The sequence below is a fragment of the Haemaphysalis longicornis genome, unplaced genomic scaffold (assembly GCF_048455015.1).
Source record: "Haemaphysalis longicornis isolate Haplotype H1 unplaced genomic scaffold, Haemaphysalis longicornis Haplotype H1 scaffold_1, whole genome shotgun sequence".
Lineage (NCBI taxonomy): Eukaryota > Metazoa > Arthropoda > Arachnida > Ixodida > Ixodidae > Haemaphysalis > Haemaphysalis longicornis.
The window spans coordinates 127,549,219-127,562,770 of NW_027526203.1; the positions used below are offsets into that span (position 1 = coordinate 127,549,219).

Below are 13,552 nucleotides of genomic sequence, written 5' to 3' on the forward strand. Positions count from 1 at the left end.
TGCCCACTTGGGGGACTGGCCGTGGATCGGGAGCCATGAGGGGATAATTTGCCCGCTTCACAACACTCACAAAAGTGTGAAATGGAAACGCAATAGTGCACTCCGCGTGACACCTGAAAGTGATGGTACGCGAGTAGAACAGCTGCACACCGTCCGCGCATAACTCCGACTCAAAAAAGGCCGTGGCGTGTGCCAGTATTCTTTATGACGTAATTCGCTCTGTAAGACGCCGAAACGAAAGCGAAGAAAGAGGCGCGAACACAGTGTAACAGAAAAGAAGCCGGTCGAAGTAATTCGTGCCAGAGGACAAAGAAACTTAAGGGAAGAATGAGGCGCAAATTCGATGCAGATGTAATGAAGTTGTTAATAAGTATCACCAGGCTTTCCTCAAAGGACGAAAGCAGTCGTTAGTGCCCAGAGGAATTCTTTAAAGCGTAACCATCTCTGTGTGGACTCAACGAGGATACCCGCCTGCCCGTCTCTAACGCTTTATATTGTCGCGATGCGGAGGTCTCTTGATGTTTTCTGGTTGTATTGAGTTCTGTTCCCGCCGCCGGGGCTCTTCCTCCCAAGTGTGTTGTGTGAAAACGCTTCGGACGCAGCTGGGCCCTGGCCCCGTTTTTTCTGAGGAACGGCTCCGGCGCGTCGTTTGCCCTTCGGCGGACCAGGAGAGAGAGAGGAAAACTTTATTGAGCAGTCATATGCGTGGGGATGGCTTCTTAGTCCAGAAGTCCAAGCGTCGTCTTCGCACGTTCCGCCCTCTCCGTCAGCATGACCTGGTCGGCGAGGTGTGCGCTGGACAGCGCTGTCTCCCACTGCTCGAGGTTGGGGCTAGGGAAAGGGGGTGGCAAGTCCGGGTTTCGGCTACATTCCCAGACTACGTGGTATAGGGAGCCTGATTTTCCACAGAACTTGCATTCAGGTGGATGCTGATTGGGGAATTGCATAGAGCCGGACTGGGTGAGGGTACGTGTTTGTTTGAAGTAAGCGAAGTGTCGAGCCTTGTTTTTTACTTAATTGTGGGTGAGGTGGTGGATAGACTCTACGTTCTAGCCGGTAATGCTGGGTAATGTTACGGTAAGTCACAACAGGGGTGGGGTCAGGTTCTCCTTCCAGGGCCTTGTGGGCGAGTGCGCAGGCCGTCGCGTGGGCGAATTCGTTGCCCGCGAGGGAGGAATGTGCCGGCGCCCAGACTATCGTGACGTGCCGTTTCGGGGGGTTTGTGCTCAGGATGCGGTATGCTGCGGGGGTCACCGATCCAAAAGTAAATCTTCTGCAGGCCTGCTGCGAGTCAGAAATTATCGTTGTTGCCTTGGTCTGGGTTATGGCAAGCGCTATGGCCACTTCTTCTGCTTCTTGAGGGGTAGTTTTGGGGATGGTTGCGCTGGTGAGGCATTTGTCTCTCGATGTTACTACTGCCACCATTGCTCCCTTATGGTTACTGCTTGCTGCGTCGGTGTAAACCGTCCCTTCGTCTTTACCGTAAATTTTCTCTAGAGCTTCGGCCCTGGCCTGTCTTCTGCCTGCATGACGTTCCGGGTGCATATTGCGGGGAATTGGTTTAATGTGTATGTGCTGCCTCATATCTGACGCAAGAGGTCGGGGTTGTAGCTGTCCTTGAGGCGTCCATTGAAGTTTTGTCAAGAGCTTTCTGCCTGCAAGTGTGAGTTCGAGTCTTAATTTTTGGCTGGAGAGGTGTCCTTCGATTAATTCTGATGCAGTGTTGTGGATGCCTAATTTGAGTAGTCGAGCAGTCGAAGCGCTCGTGGGGATACCCAGTGCTTGTTTGTAGGCTTTCCGTATCATGACGTTGAGCTGCTCCTCCTCAGTTTTGGTCAGAGTTACGTACGGGGCCACGTAGATAATGCGCGATAGAATGAAGGCCTGGACCAATCTGGTGGTGTCTTCCTCTTTCATCCCTCTTTGTCTGTTCTGCACCCTGCGTAACATTTGGGTGACCTGTTCGGCGGTAGTCTTTAGTTTCTGAATCAGTTCGTTGTTCCTTGTGTCCGCCTGGATATGAAGTCCAAGTATTCGTATCGCCTTTGTAGGCCTGATGGGATGGCCTTCCAGTGTGACTTGGATGTCGTCTTTGTCTTTCTTTGTGCGTCGTCTGCGTACGACCAGAAGTTCAGATTTTTGCGGAGCGCATATTAGTCCGCACTCTTTGGCATACTGATTGACGGTATCAGTTGCCTGTTGGAGTGTGTCTTGGAGGCCGCCGATCGAATCTGTGCCAGTCCAGATAGTAATATCATCGGCGTAAAGGCCATGCTTTATGTTGGGGATCTTCTCTAGTCGTTTCGGCAGCTCTATCAGTGCTATATTGAAAAGCATAGGGGATAGAACAGACCCCTGAGGAGTCCCCCTGTCCCCAAGAGTAATTGGATCAGAGGAGACATCCCCTATCTTTATGACAGCTTGGCGGTTGGAGAGAAAATCGGCAATGTAGTTGTACGCCCTCTCTCCGCAGCCTGTTCTTGCCAGGTTCTTGAGGATTGCGTTGTGCGCCACGTTATCAAACGCTGCCTTTAGGTCAAGTGTGAGTATGGCCCGAGGGCAGTGTCTCGTGGCCGGAACGAGTATGTCCTCCTTGATTTGAATCAGGATGTCTTGGGTGCTCAGGTGCTTTCTGAATCCAAACATCGAGTTGGGAATTTGCTGGGTTTCATCGAGGTATTGCTGAAGTCGTAGAAAAATTATCCTCTCCATGATTTTCCCCACGCAGGATGTTAACGAAATCGGCCGAAGATTATCTATATGTGGTGATTTGCTTGGTTTCGGGATCAGTCGCACCTCGGCTGTCTTCCAGGAGATGGGTAGCTTGCCTGTGCGCCAGAAGACGTTGAAATGCTCTGTGAGGTCTTCTACAGCCCTGTCATCTAAGTTAGCCAACGCTTTGTTGGTGATTTGGTCTTGCCCAGGTGCGCTGGAGCGCTTGCAGGCTGCAATGGCGGCTCGGACCTCATAGACTTCAATGTCTCTGTCTAGCACGAGATTGGGTGGACCTTCATAAGGGGGAGGAGCACCTCCTTTACCCGGACGTAGGTATTTGTTCTTCAAGTCTTGAATGAGGTCATCCGTGGTTCCCTGGTACAAGTGCATAGTGCGTGCTAGGCTTCTAGTGGTCTCTCCCTTGTTCTTGAGGGGGTCGATAAGGTGTCGAAGCAGGTGCCACGTTTTGCGAGTAGATAACGTTCCCTGGAGGCTATCGCATAACGTAAGCCAATTCTCCTTGCACAGGTGGGCCGCGTACTCCGCCGCCTGCTTACTTAGTTGTGCTATACGTTTCTTAAGCCGGCGGTTGTGCCTCTGCTTCTTCCAGCGTCTGCTCAGGCTGTGTCTGGCTTCCCAGATGTGCAGGAGTTTGGAATCGACATGCGGTGTTTGGTATGTTGTGGCTATTTTTTTTGTGTTGGCCTTTACATCTCGTATAACACTCTCCGCCCACTGGTCGTAAGATTGTCCCTTCGAATGATCACGATCTTTCCTTTCTTTTCTGAATTTGTCCCAATCAGTTAATTTGGCTGTACCAATGTATGACCTGTAGCTCAAGCCTTTGATGAGGACTTGTATGATATCATGATCGGATCCCAAATTCTCCATGGTGTTGGTCCACGTGATGTCGAGTGAGCCTCGGAGTAGGGATAAGTCTGGGCTTGTGTCTCGAGAAACGCTGTTCCCTGTGCGAGTTGGGGTGTGCGGATCGTTAAGGAGCGTGAGGTTGTGCGATTCTATAACACTGAGCAGATCTTTCCCCCTCTTACTGTTGTATGTGTATCCCCAAAGTTTGTGCGCTGCATTAAGGTCCCCCAAAATGAGGAGAGAAGAGCTGCCAGCGAGTTGGAGGGCTTCACACACAGTATCTTCTATACCCGGTCGTTTTTTCGAGGGTCGGCAGTAGACGTTGAGAATAAAGATGCTCTCTTTGCATTTTGCTGTCCGGGGAATGAGTTCCACTAGAGTGTGCTCACATTCCCTTTGGGGGGTAAGGTGCTGTATTGCTGCTATGTTGCTCTTGATCAAGGTTGCCGTAGATCGTCCAGACGGATCCGTGTAAGTAACGTATCCTGGGAGCTTGGTTGGACCATTCGTCCCTTGGACTGCAATGATATCAGGTGGGGGAGAGAGTGTGCCGAGATACTGTTGTAGAGCTGCTGACTTGTCTTTGATTCCGCGGCAATTCCATTGGAGCAATGTGGTGGAGTCCTGCCTATTTGGTAGCATACTCGTCGGGGAATGAAACCAAGTCCTTGCTTTCGGATACTGGAGGGCGGGAATACGGAGCTTGCCTTCTGCGGAGACTGTTGCTTTCAACCGTCTCCATTCTGCCTTCTAGCCGGTCGATGCGAGTTGCGAGTTGGTCGACCCGACCTACGACTTGATTGATTTGGACGCCGTTCTGGGCTACTTGAGCGGATAGCGCCTGTATTTGTCGGTTAATTTGGTCAGTTTGGGTCTGTATCTGGGTCTGGAGCGCCTTGAGTAGGTCTTCGAGGGAGGTTGTGCCTCCTTGAGACTGGGTTTGTTGCGAGAAGGGGTCTGTGGTGTGCTCCGACGAAGTCTTGTTTTGACCTATCACTTCGACTTCAGCTTGTAGAGAGAAACTTGCGCACTCCCCCTGAGCGGGTGGGACAGAGGGAGCTGTGTCAATGGCATTCCAATTTGTTCCGGCGATGCGTGAAGGGCGTTTGCGTTTGTCTGGGTGCGAATCGTCACGGGAGCTTTCTAGTTCTGCTAGCCTTTTTTCTAATGACGTAATTATGATCTGTTGTTGCGCCAACTGTGCCTTAAAGGTTGAACATTCTGGACATGGGTGGGAATCTGTGTTTTTTGTTGGTGTGGGTGTGGGGTCGCGTCGAGCAGTGGGAGACACAACGCAAGCCCAGCTCACCTGTTTCTCGTCGTTCCCGGTCTTCGGTGTACGGTTGCGGGACCCGGATTTTGACCTGGTGCTTGAATTTCCTCTCCTTCTCGCGGATGGGGTTCTGGATCGGTCACGGGGCCGCCCCCGCTGGTCTGGTTGTGAGGCTGGATGGCCATGCTGCGATGCTTGCTGATCCACTTGGAGGGCTAGTTGGTTCACCCGAGAGGCGCGCTCCTCCGTCCTCTTCTGCTCGAACTGCCGTTGGCGAAGGACGAAAGGCTCCCGGAAGCGTTTCGGGCAGCCCTTGGTAGCCGTAAGGTGGGCCCCCCCCCGCATAGCGAGCAGAGGGCCTTGCAGTCATGTCCGGGTTTCGGGTCTTTGACCCCACACTGGTGGCACACACGTGTGTTGGGCTGAGGACATGCCGTCGCCCTATGTCCGAGTTCATGGCATGCGTCGCACACAGGCACAGTCTTCTTGTACAAGGAGCACGGGTACTCCGAGCCGAAGAGGGTAACGTAATAGGGGACCTTGTTACCAGCAAACGTGACTACGACGATATTTGAATTTCCTAGTCTTCTGCATGCGTAGATCTCGTGGTTGGGTACGTACATATTGTCTAACAATTCCCGCTCCGAGAAACGGAGGGGTGCCCCTCTTATGATGCCCTTGACGGAGTGATCCGGGGCGAGTCCGTAGAGCTGCACTGGGTAGGTCATGTTATTGATTCGGATCTGCTTCACCTGACTCAAGGCTTTTGCTGCTTCTGCCGACGGGGTGCTAATTGTAGCGGTGTTCTGCACCATGTCATAGCGGACTCGCAGGTTGGTTTGGCGCCAGGTTGACTGAATTGCGCTCAGCAAGGCGAGCGAGACCTCGGCTAGGTCTAATTCCGCTATCTTGAGGCCACCCTGTGGTCGCAACACGAGCTTGTAATCGTCCCTGGGAAGGGGAGCTGGCCTTGGAGCAAATTTGCGTGTAAGCGAGGGCTTCGTGGTTGTCGGCTCAGCCGTTAGGCCTACCGCTGGGTTGGGCTTCCGCTCGCGTCGCCGCTGGGCTCGGGTGACGACTTCGATCCAATCGGCGTTTGAGCTTGAATCTGTCGCAGTTTCATCACATTCGCCTTCAGTTGGGTCTTGATGCATTAAGTTGTCCTCTGTCTCACTTGCGTCTGTGCTCGGGAGCACGGCGGGGCGGTCCCCTGCGTCGGCGGTCGTACCCGGCATTGGTCGTACCCGTTGTTAAGCCTAGTCCCGCTGGGACGAGGCCTAGCTTGCCGTGGTTCAAAACTGCCGTAAGTTGGCTGAATTCGCACTCACGGGGAAGTGAAAGAGTGTTCTCCGGTGCACGAAGCCTAGCTGTCGATGACCGTGATATCCGCTTTGGCCCAAGGAACGAAATTACAGCACTTCTGAGTAAAACTCTGGAGCCCATGCAGAACACGACCGTTCGCTGTAGGCCACCTCTCCACAGGCGGACCGCCGACCAGGAGTCAGCCCGTCTTACTTGTCAATATTGTTGAAGAAGAACAAGACATTACGCAAATATGAGACAGCAAATCAATACAGAAGTGATATTTGCAGTATTCCTTTATAAAAAAATCAAACATGCTTGCTTTTGCGAAATTAAATACTTCATCAACTGCAGAAAAATAATTCACTTCGCCGTCGCCTACAGCCCGTCTCGTGTTACCGCGGCCGCGGCGTTCCATTCCCCCCGTGGCGTATGCGCTGGTCGCGTTCGGGCTCTGTGTCTTCCGTGTTCTTCAGACGACCTTCCTGTTTTTAAAGACGATAGTCTTTCTTGGGCTCCTTAAACCCACAAATTTTGGTCTGTCTGTATGTCTGTATGTCTGTCCGTCTGTCTGTCTGTGACTCGATTCAGCCACCCGGCCAAAGCAAAACAATGCCTGCCCATTAGTTTTATATAGTCACAGCTAAATCTACCCGTCTATGTCCGGTGTAAGGTTCATACTTGTCAATATTGTTGAAGAAGAACAAGACATTACGCAAATATGAGACAGCAAATCAATACAGAAGTGATATTTGCAGTGTTCCTTTATAAAAAAATCAAACATGCTTGCTTTTGCGAAATTAAATACTTCATCAACTGCAGAAAAAGAATTCACTTCGCCGTCGCCTACTGTCGCCCGCGCCACAATAGCTTCTTGCGCCATTTTAAGAAATCAACCGGCAACAGTTACGCAAGGTTCCACTAGATAGATTACACGTCCTACTTGTAACGCACGTGGAGTAGGGAAACGCGGTTCTATAAACGTTGAAGTAGGGCGCCTCGATTAACGCGCGTCTCCGCCGTACGGCAGCGTTCGCATCGAGACACCCGGTTTGGAGCAGTGGAACGCGGGAAATTTAAAATGATTTAAGCAAACCTTTGGCGTCTTTACCTTGGGAGGAGCGCGACGCAAGAGGAACAACATGAGAGGTGAGCGGCAAAGCGAAGGGAGGCATTTACTTCGCAATAGCCGATAAAGACTATCGTCTTTTGACGACATTTGCAACGAGAGGAGCAGATACGCGGCCAATTTTTTCCCCTGTTTACTTTAGTGCATTTTGTCTAAACTACTTTCTTTACACCCATAATTCTCCAAGCGCGCGTTTTCGGGTTCGGCCTTGTGTCTGTGTTTGATTTTTTCCTTTTAACTTTGGCGGGAACGTGGCTGATTGGAGCTAAGAAGCGTCTCCCCGATTGGCTGCAGAAAGCCTTGTTCCCTAGCATCCGCACTCTCCAGGATGCACTTTTTCCCCCAATAAATCCCCCACCAGACCGCTTAAGCGAATATAACGCGGCCCCTCTGGCTGTTGAGGGTGAGGGGCGACCTGCACCAGGACTCACTTCAGAAACTCTGCCGCTCGTCGTCGTGCCCTCCCGCCGGGAGACCGAGATCCAGTCAGCCATGTCCCGCTAAGTACTCTTGATCTATTGACTGCCTTTCTCATTTATGTAACAAGTGTATTCGTTCTGATTCTTATGTGCTAAATGTCATCCATGTTACCAGTAAATTAAATCAGTTAACTTTAAAACCTCGTCGACGCCTTGACTGCTTCACTGCGATCGACATGCTACCGTAGCGGCAGATATGCGACCAAAATACGCCGTTACAATATGTAACCCGTAGGCGCATACAAAAATGTTGTTAAAAAGGGCTTAGGCCTCCATAGTTTTATATAAAATCACCTACCATGCGCCGCCTCCCCTCCTTCCCTCCAGAAAAAAAAACGTTTTTCCAGGAATGCAAGCTGTGCACACAAGCAAAGCTAACTATAACGTAGAGCAGTGTGCACCACTTTTAAAGAGAAAGAGAGTGAGTTAGCTTTAATGAATACTAGGGGTGGCCGATTCAGCGATTAACCTTCCGATTAATTGATTAATGAAGTACTGAAACTAAATTTCTCGCTTTCGGTTTTTATGCTGTAAGGGATACCTAGTGTTCCAGTAATTACAAAAATCGAACCAAAAGCGGTCAGCCGCCAGCGTAGAATTAATTATAACGCATTCATTCTAATCAGTTTCAAATTCGGTCGTCACGCGCCAAACAGTCGTTCAAATGCAGGACGGCGAATTTTACGTCACGGTTCCCGTGACGTCGGGGACGTTTGCCGCATCGTCTGCTACGATTGCACATGGTCCGCACTCGCCCGCGGAGTCGACATGTCGTCTGAATCGTCAGACTCGGATGAGTCGCTGCCACCCGACAGACAGACAGACAGACAGACAGACAGACAGACAGACAGACAGACAGACAGAACAACTTTATTTGGCCAGGCGATTAGGCCGTCGTTCGAACCGGCACAGACCGTGATAGCAACAGCTTGTCGCCACTTTTCCAATCAATCTGATCGCGGAAAAGAAGTTCCACATGCGAGAAAGTAGATGTTAGCGTGGTGAAAAATTGTGCTAGGGGTTGTCATCAGCGCTGTATCTAAAAGCGGCCTTCAGATATTTGCCGCGATGGTAAGCCTACGCTGACCGGCAACGGAGGTTCGGCGCTCCGACCCAGCACTGCCGGCACTGCGGTGCGGCGAGCGGCCGAAAGATGGCGCCACCTGCGCATTAGAATGTATAGGTTAGCTGGGAGTAGGTAAAGTAAACGTAATAAAACAGGCAAGTCGGTTGCTGACAACCGACGCCCCGATTCAAAGGGGAAGCCAGTAATCATCATCATCATCATCAATCAAAACAGGCCACGGCAGATGTCTTGGTCACCGATCGCTGAAACGCCGATTATCGCCAAAATAAAGCTCCACATGCGAAAAAGGGGATGATAGTGTGGTGAAAAGTTGTGTAAGGGATGGTCATTCGCAGTTGTACAGATAGCGGCGATCAAATATTCGCCACGATACTAAGCCTAAAGTTCCCAACACTCAAGCTGACCCGAGCAACGCCGAGCCCGCTGGCTTGGGCGACAGTTCTTGCGGCCGCACGAACTCAGTCCACGTTTAGCGCTGCATGTCGCCGCGTGGAAAATATTGGATCTTGGCGTCGTCGTCGATTTGCTGGGACAGGCTTCTACGAGCAGAACTTCTCATTCCGCGAGCTTGCCATAGCACAACTTGGGCAAGCTCGGCGACGCGCACCGCCGCGGTGCGCGCGTCGACACCGCGCAGTTTTCGGCACCAGTGCAAGGGAACACCATGCGCCAGCCACGAACTGAAGAGCAAAGAAGTCGAACACCCAAAGTGCGCAAAGTTTACAAGCATTGCTCACACAGCTACGCCCACGTCTCCTGCCCAAACGAATACCACCGACAACAGCAGCGCAGGATATCGTTTCCGGTTCCGAAAACGACTATATGACGTCACCCTGAACCGGCCAGACACGTCGGTGAATGTTTCGTTACGCCAAAAGCGATTTCGCTAGTGCTGCCGATTTGTGGTAGCTCGCGGCCGGGACAATCAAAATCGATTTTAGATGTGATTCCGGCCTTGGATCGCTGCAAAATTTCTGTGAGGCATCTGTACAACAAACTGAAGCCAATTACATCATTTTTTAGGCGTCAAAATTTGGTGTCAGTACTCCTTTAATACCTTAGTCACGATTAATTTTTTAAACCGGTTAATAGGTTCAAGTCACGCGAGCGAAATAAAAAAAGGGTGCCATGCATGGGTAAATTGTGCGCAAGCGTGTTGAGGATCACATTGAGGTTCAAATAACCCGTCTTACTTCACAACCAAAAAACGACGCAAGTATGCTCAGAGATGATCGGGATTAAAACCGCGAGCTCGCCGCAAGTGTAAACACGCCGCAAGTTCAAAAAACGAAGAGCGTTAACTTTTACCGTTATATATGCCAACTATGGCGTAAGTAAACCGCGATTAATCGACGCCCCCTGCAATTACGGCGCGTGCCAATGTCCCTGATTCTAGAGGTAGTGCGAGTGACGAACGCGGTGATAAGCGTCCCGCTCGCATCAGAGTCATGATGATGATCTGCTCAGCTCATCTGGGATGTGTGTGAGGTGTTAACCTGACTTGGCCCTATCTCTCTTTCTTTCTTCTCTCTTTATGCTCTACCCTTTCATTCCCCCTCTTCTCCCTCCCCCCGCACTGGGTTGTATGCAGGTAAGCTCCCTGCCGAGCTCAATAACATCCCCAGTGCACTTCCTTTCCTTTTCCTCTCCCACAAACCACTACAAGGAGCTGTGAACAGGCATAGTAGCTTATTTAAATTATTTATTAATATATTTGTGCAAATACTATAAAATATTACTTTTGTCATTTTTATACCTAAACCAATGCAACCGATTAAAGCCTGCCGATTAATCGGATTAAAATTTTTAACCGACCCAAGTCCTAATGAATACTGGAGTAGCAAGCCCCACTTACGAGGGGGCTTGCTACTTAAGAAGGGGAGGGGGATATACGGAGGGGAAAATAGCCCTGTATTTGCTTCCTGCTCTGCAAATGACGACGAAAGACGACAGTTTTCGGTAGCTCCGGCCACGTACTTCCCTCAGCTCTCTCTCCCCCTTCCCACCCCTCATGCTCTTCCCCTCTCCTGTCAGTCCTCCCGTTATAAATGCAATCAATAAAAGTTTGTTCATTCAGTTCAAATTTCCCGCGTTCGCACTGCTTGCGCACCATCTGATGCAGGCTCGCTGAATCAGCCGAGCCTGGCGTTGTCTGCGCGTGCGCATCTCACCACGAGCCCATGGTCACAGCGGAACGTGAAGGCATGACGTGAGCACCACGTGCTGAAAAAGGAATGCCGCCTTCTTTTGGCTCACTGATGATGATGATGAAGATTTTGGCACGTACCCACAAGGGGGGATTGGCCAGGGCTAAATCGGTTGTTAAACACGCGGGGACACTGCTGTTTCAGCGTTCAGTCGTCTTCCTTCTCTTTTGTTAGCTGGTAACCTGGTTGCAGTGCTCCGGTGGCAGCACTGTCACCGACATCAGTTATACGAATCCAGACACCGTGGCAGTGAGCGAAATGACGGGCATTCCAGCGCTCGCGTGGAACGTTGATGCAGATTTGGGAAACGACGTGTGCGGCACGTCCACGGAGGAAATTATTTGCAAGACGAAGATGCCGGACGACCAAATCAGGTTCATAAAAGGCGAGATCGTGCAAATCACGGACGGGGTCCAAGCGCGGAAGCAGAAGATCCAGGAGAACAGCGACAAGATCAAGGCCAACGAGGCGCTGCCGTACCTGGTGTCAAGCATTGTCGAGCTACTCGACGTCGACCCGCTGGAAGGGGGCGAAGAGGACGGCGCCAGAGGAGAGATCGAATCGAAGCGAAAGGGTGAGGGAGCCGGGATCAAATCTTTCACACGCCAGACTTCTTCCTCGCCCTTCGTCGGCCTCGTGCATGCCGATAAGCTGTGTCCCGGCCTCAACAAGGGCTCCTTCGTCACCCTCCCGACACGGCCGCAAGAGTACGACTCCCGCGTCGAGGCCGTCCAAGAAGACGAGTGGCCCTCGGAGCAGTACAGCGACATCGGGGGTCTCGACAAACAGCCCCAAGACCTGGTCGAGACCATGGCTATAGTGCTGCCCATGACGCACAAGGACAAGGTCACGTACCCCGGAATAACGCCATTGCCGGGAGGAGGGCTGCTTTACTGGCCCCCTGAAATCGGCAGGACCCTCGTAGCTCGAGCTTGCGCCACGCAGACCCAGTCAACATTTCTCAAACGCGCGGGCACCCCGTTGGGTCAGATGTCCATTGGCGAAAGAGCAACGCAGGTGAGAGACTCGTTAGCCCCGGCCAAGCAGAGGGCGCCTGCCGTAATATTGACTGGCGGGCTCGACGCCATCGGCAACGAGCGCTTCGACTCGGAGAAGGCCGGCGACAGGGAGATGCAGCACGCCATGCTCGAGCTGCTCAGCCCGCTGGAGAGGTTCAGCTCGAGTGCGGACATAGTGATGGTGGCAACAGACCAGGCTGGAGGTCCTCGCCCGGCCCTGCTGAGGTGGTGCCGACAGGACTGGACGATGGAGTTCCCGCATGCCGATGCAGACGCCTGTACGCGCAACATGCAGATCCACTCACGCAAGATGAAATTCTACACGGACGCTAATTTCGAAGATCTGGATTTTTACATCGACGAAGTTCAACGGGACGCAGTGCAAGATAGGCTGCCCCGAGGCTGACACGACAGCCGTGCGGAGTAACTGCGGCACGGTTACCAACGAGGGCTACACGGACTCCGCCATGGAGGTGCAGGACATTAGCTATATTATAATGCAGTGAAGGGAAACAATTTGTTCTTATTAATTAAACAATTTTATTCGGTGACTGGCTGTCATCTTGTGGTGCCTTTTTGCGACATGCGTTCTTGGGCTACTTTTCATCATTTCGCAATGCTGAAGCGAAATAACGGCGTGGTTTTGACCCTTGATGGTAACTAACTAACTCGCTCTTTGTCCCAGCGAGCAGGGCGCTCTCTTAAACGCAAAATGGGCGGCACGAGCCCACACGCTAAAATTCGCGTCTCGCAGCGTGAGTGCTCCTGCAGTGCCACAGAGGAGAAGCCAATGTTACGCGGGAAGCGGTGGGAGGAGTGTTCAGGAAAAGTTGAACGGCGCGCGGAGCACACGCGACCGTAAGCGTTCGTTTTACGTTTTGCAGCGGCATTGCAAATTGTCGAATTTTTTGTAGCCTGAGCTACACTGGCCGAGGTTGAGCAGTTTCTCGTGGCTCCTGGAGAGCCATGCTGCGCACGCGCGAGGAGCAGTGACGTCACACGGCGCACAGAACGTTGCTCGCTGCCCGGCGTCTCTCACACACCCCACGCGCCCAGCGTCTTCGCCGACCTCCGTTCCGCATGTGGCGGTCCGGTCCACTTGATGATCATGCGAGCGGTGGCAGAGTGTGGAACCGATGGCCCGTGCGTCGCAGCAACACCGGCGTGCGCCTGTGGAACCAGCTCAGCTCTGGGGCGATTGGTGACGCTGCGCCGGAGCGGCTTGATAAATATACATGTCACATAATGCGCATACCGTGTGAGTGTCATTGAAGCAGCAGTAACCATGATAATCACGCTAATCCTAGACAACCAGGGAAGCCAAGAATAACCAGCTGAACCTTAGCTCAAGCTACGTATATCCTGGCATAGCCGAGCTATGCCACTGCTATTTTTTTCATCGGTCCTGTGCGTAGTTTTAAGCACTGAATCAACGTTTAATTAGGTTGAATGCATTATACGCATTATCAGT

At 51.9% G+C, this 13,552-nt stretch overlaps 1 pseudogene; it reads left to right on the forward strand.

Annotated features, from left to right (window-relative positions):
• The first annotated feature begins 11,320 nt into the window (after positions 1–11,320).
• LOC144150143 (26S proteasome regulatory subunit 6A-B pseudogene) lies at positions 11,321–12,587 on the forward strand (annotated as a pseudogene).
• Positions 12,588–13,552: the final 965 nt, after the last annotated feature.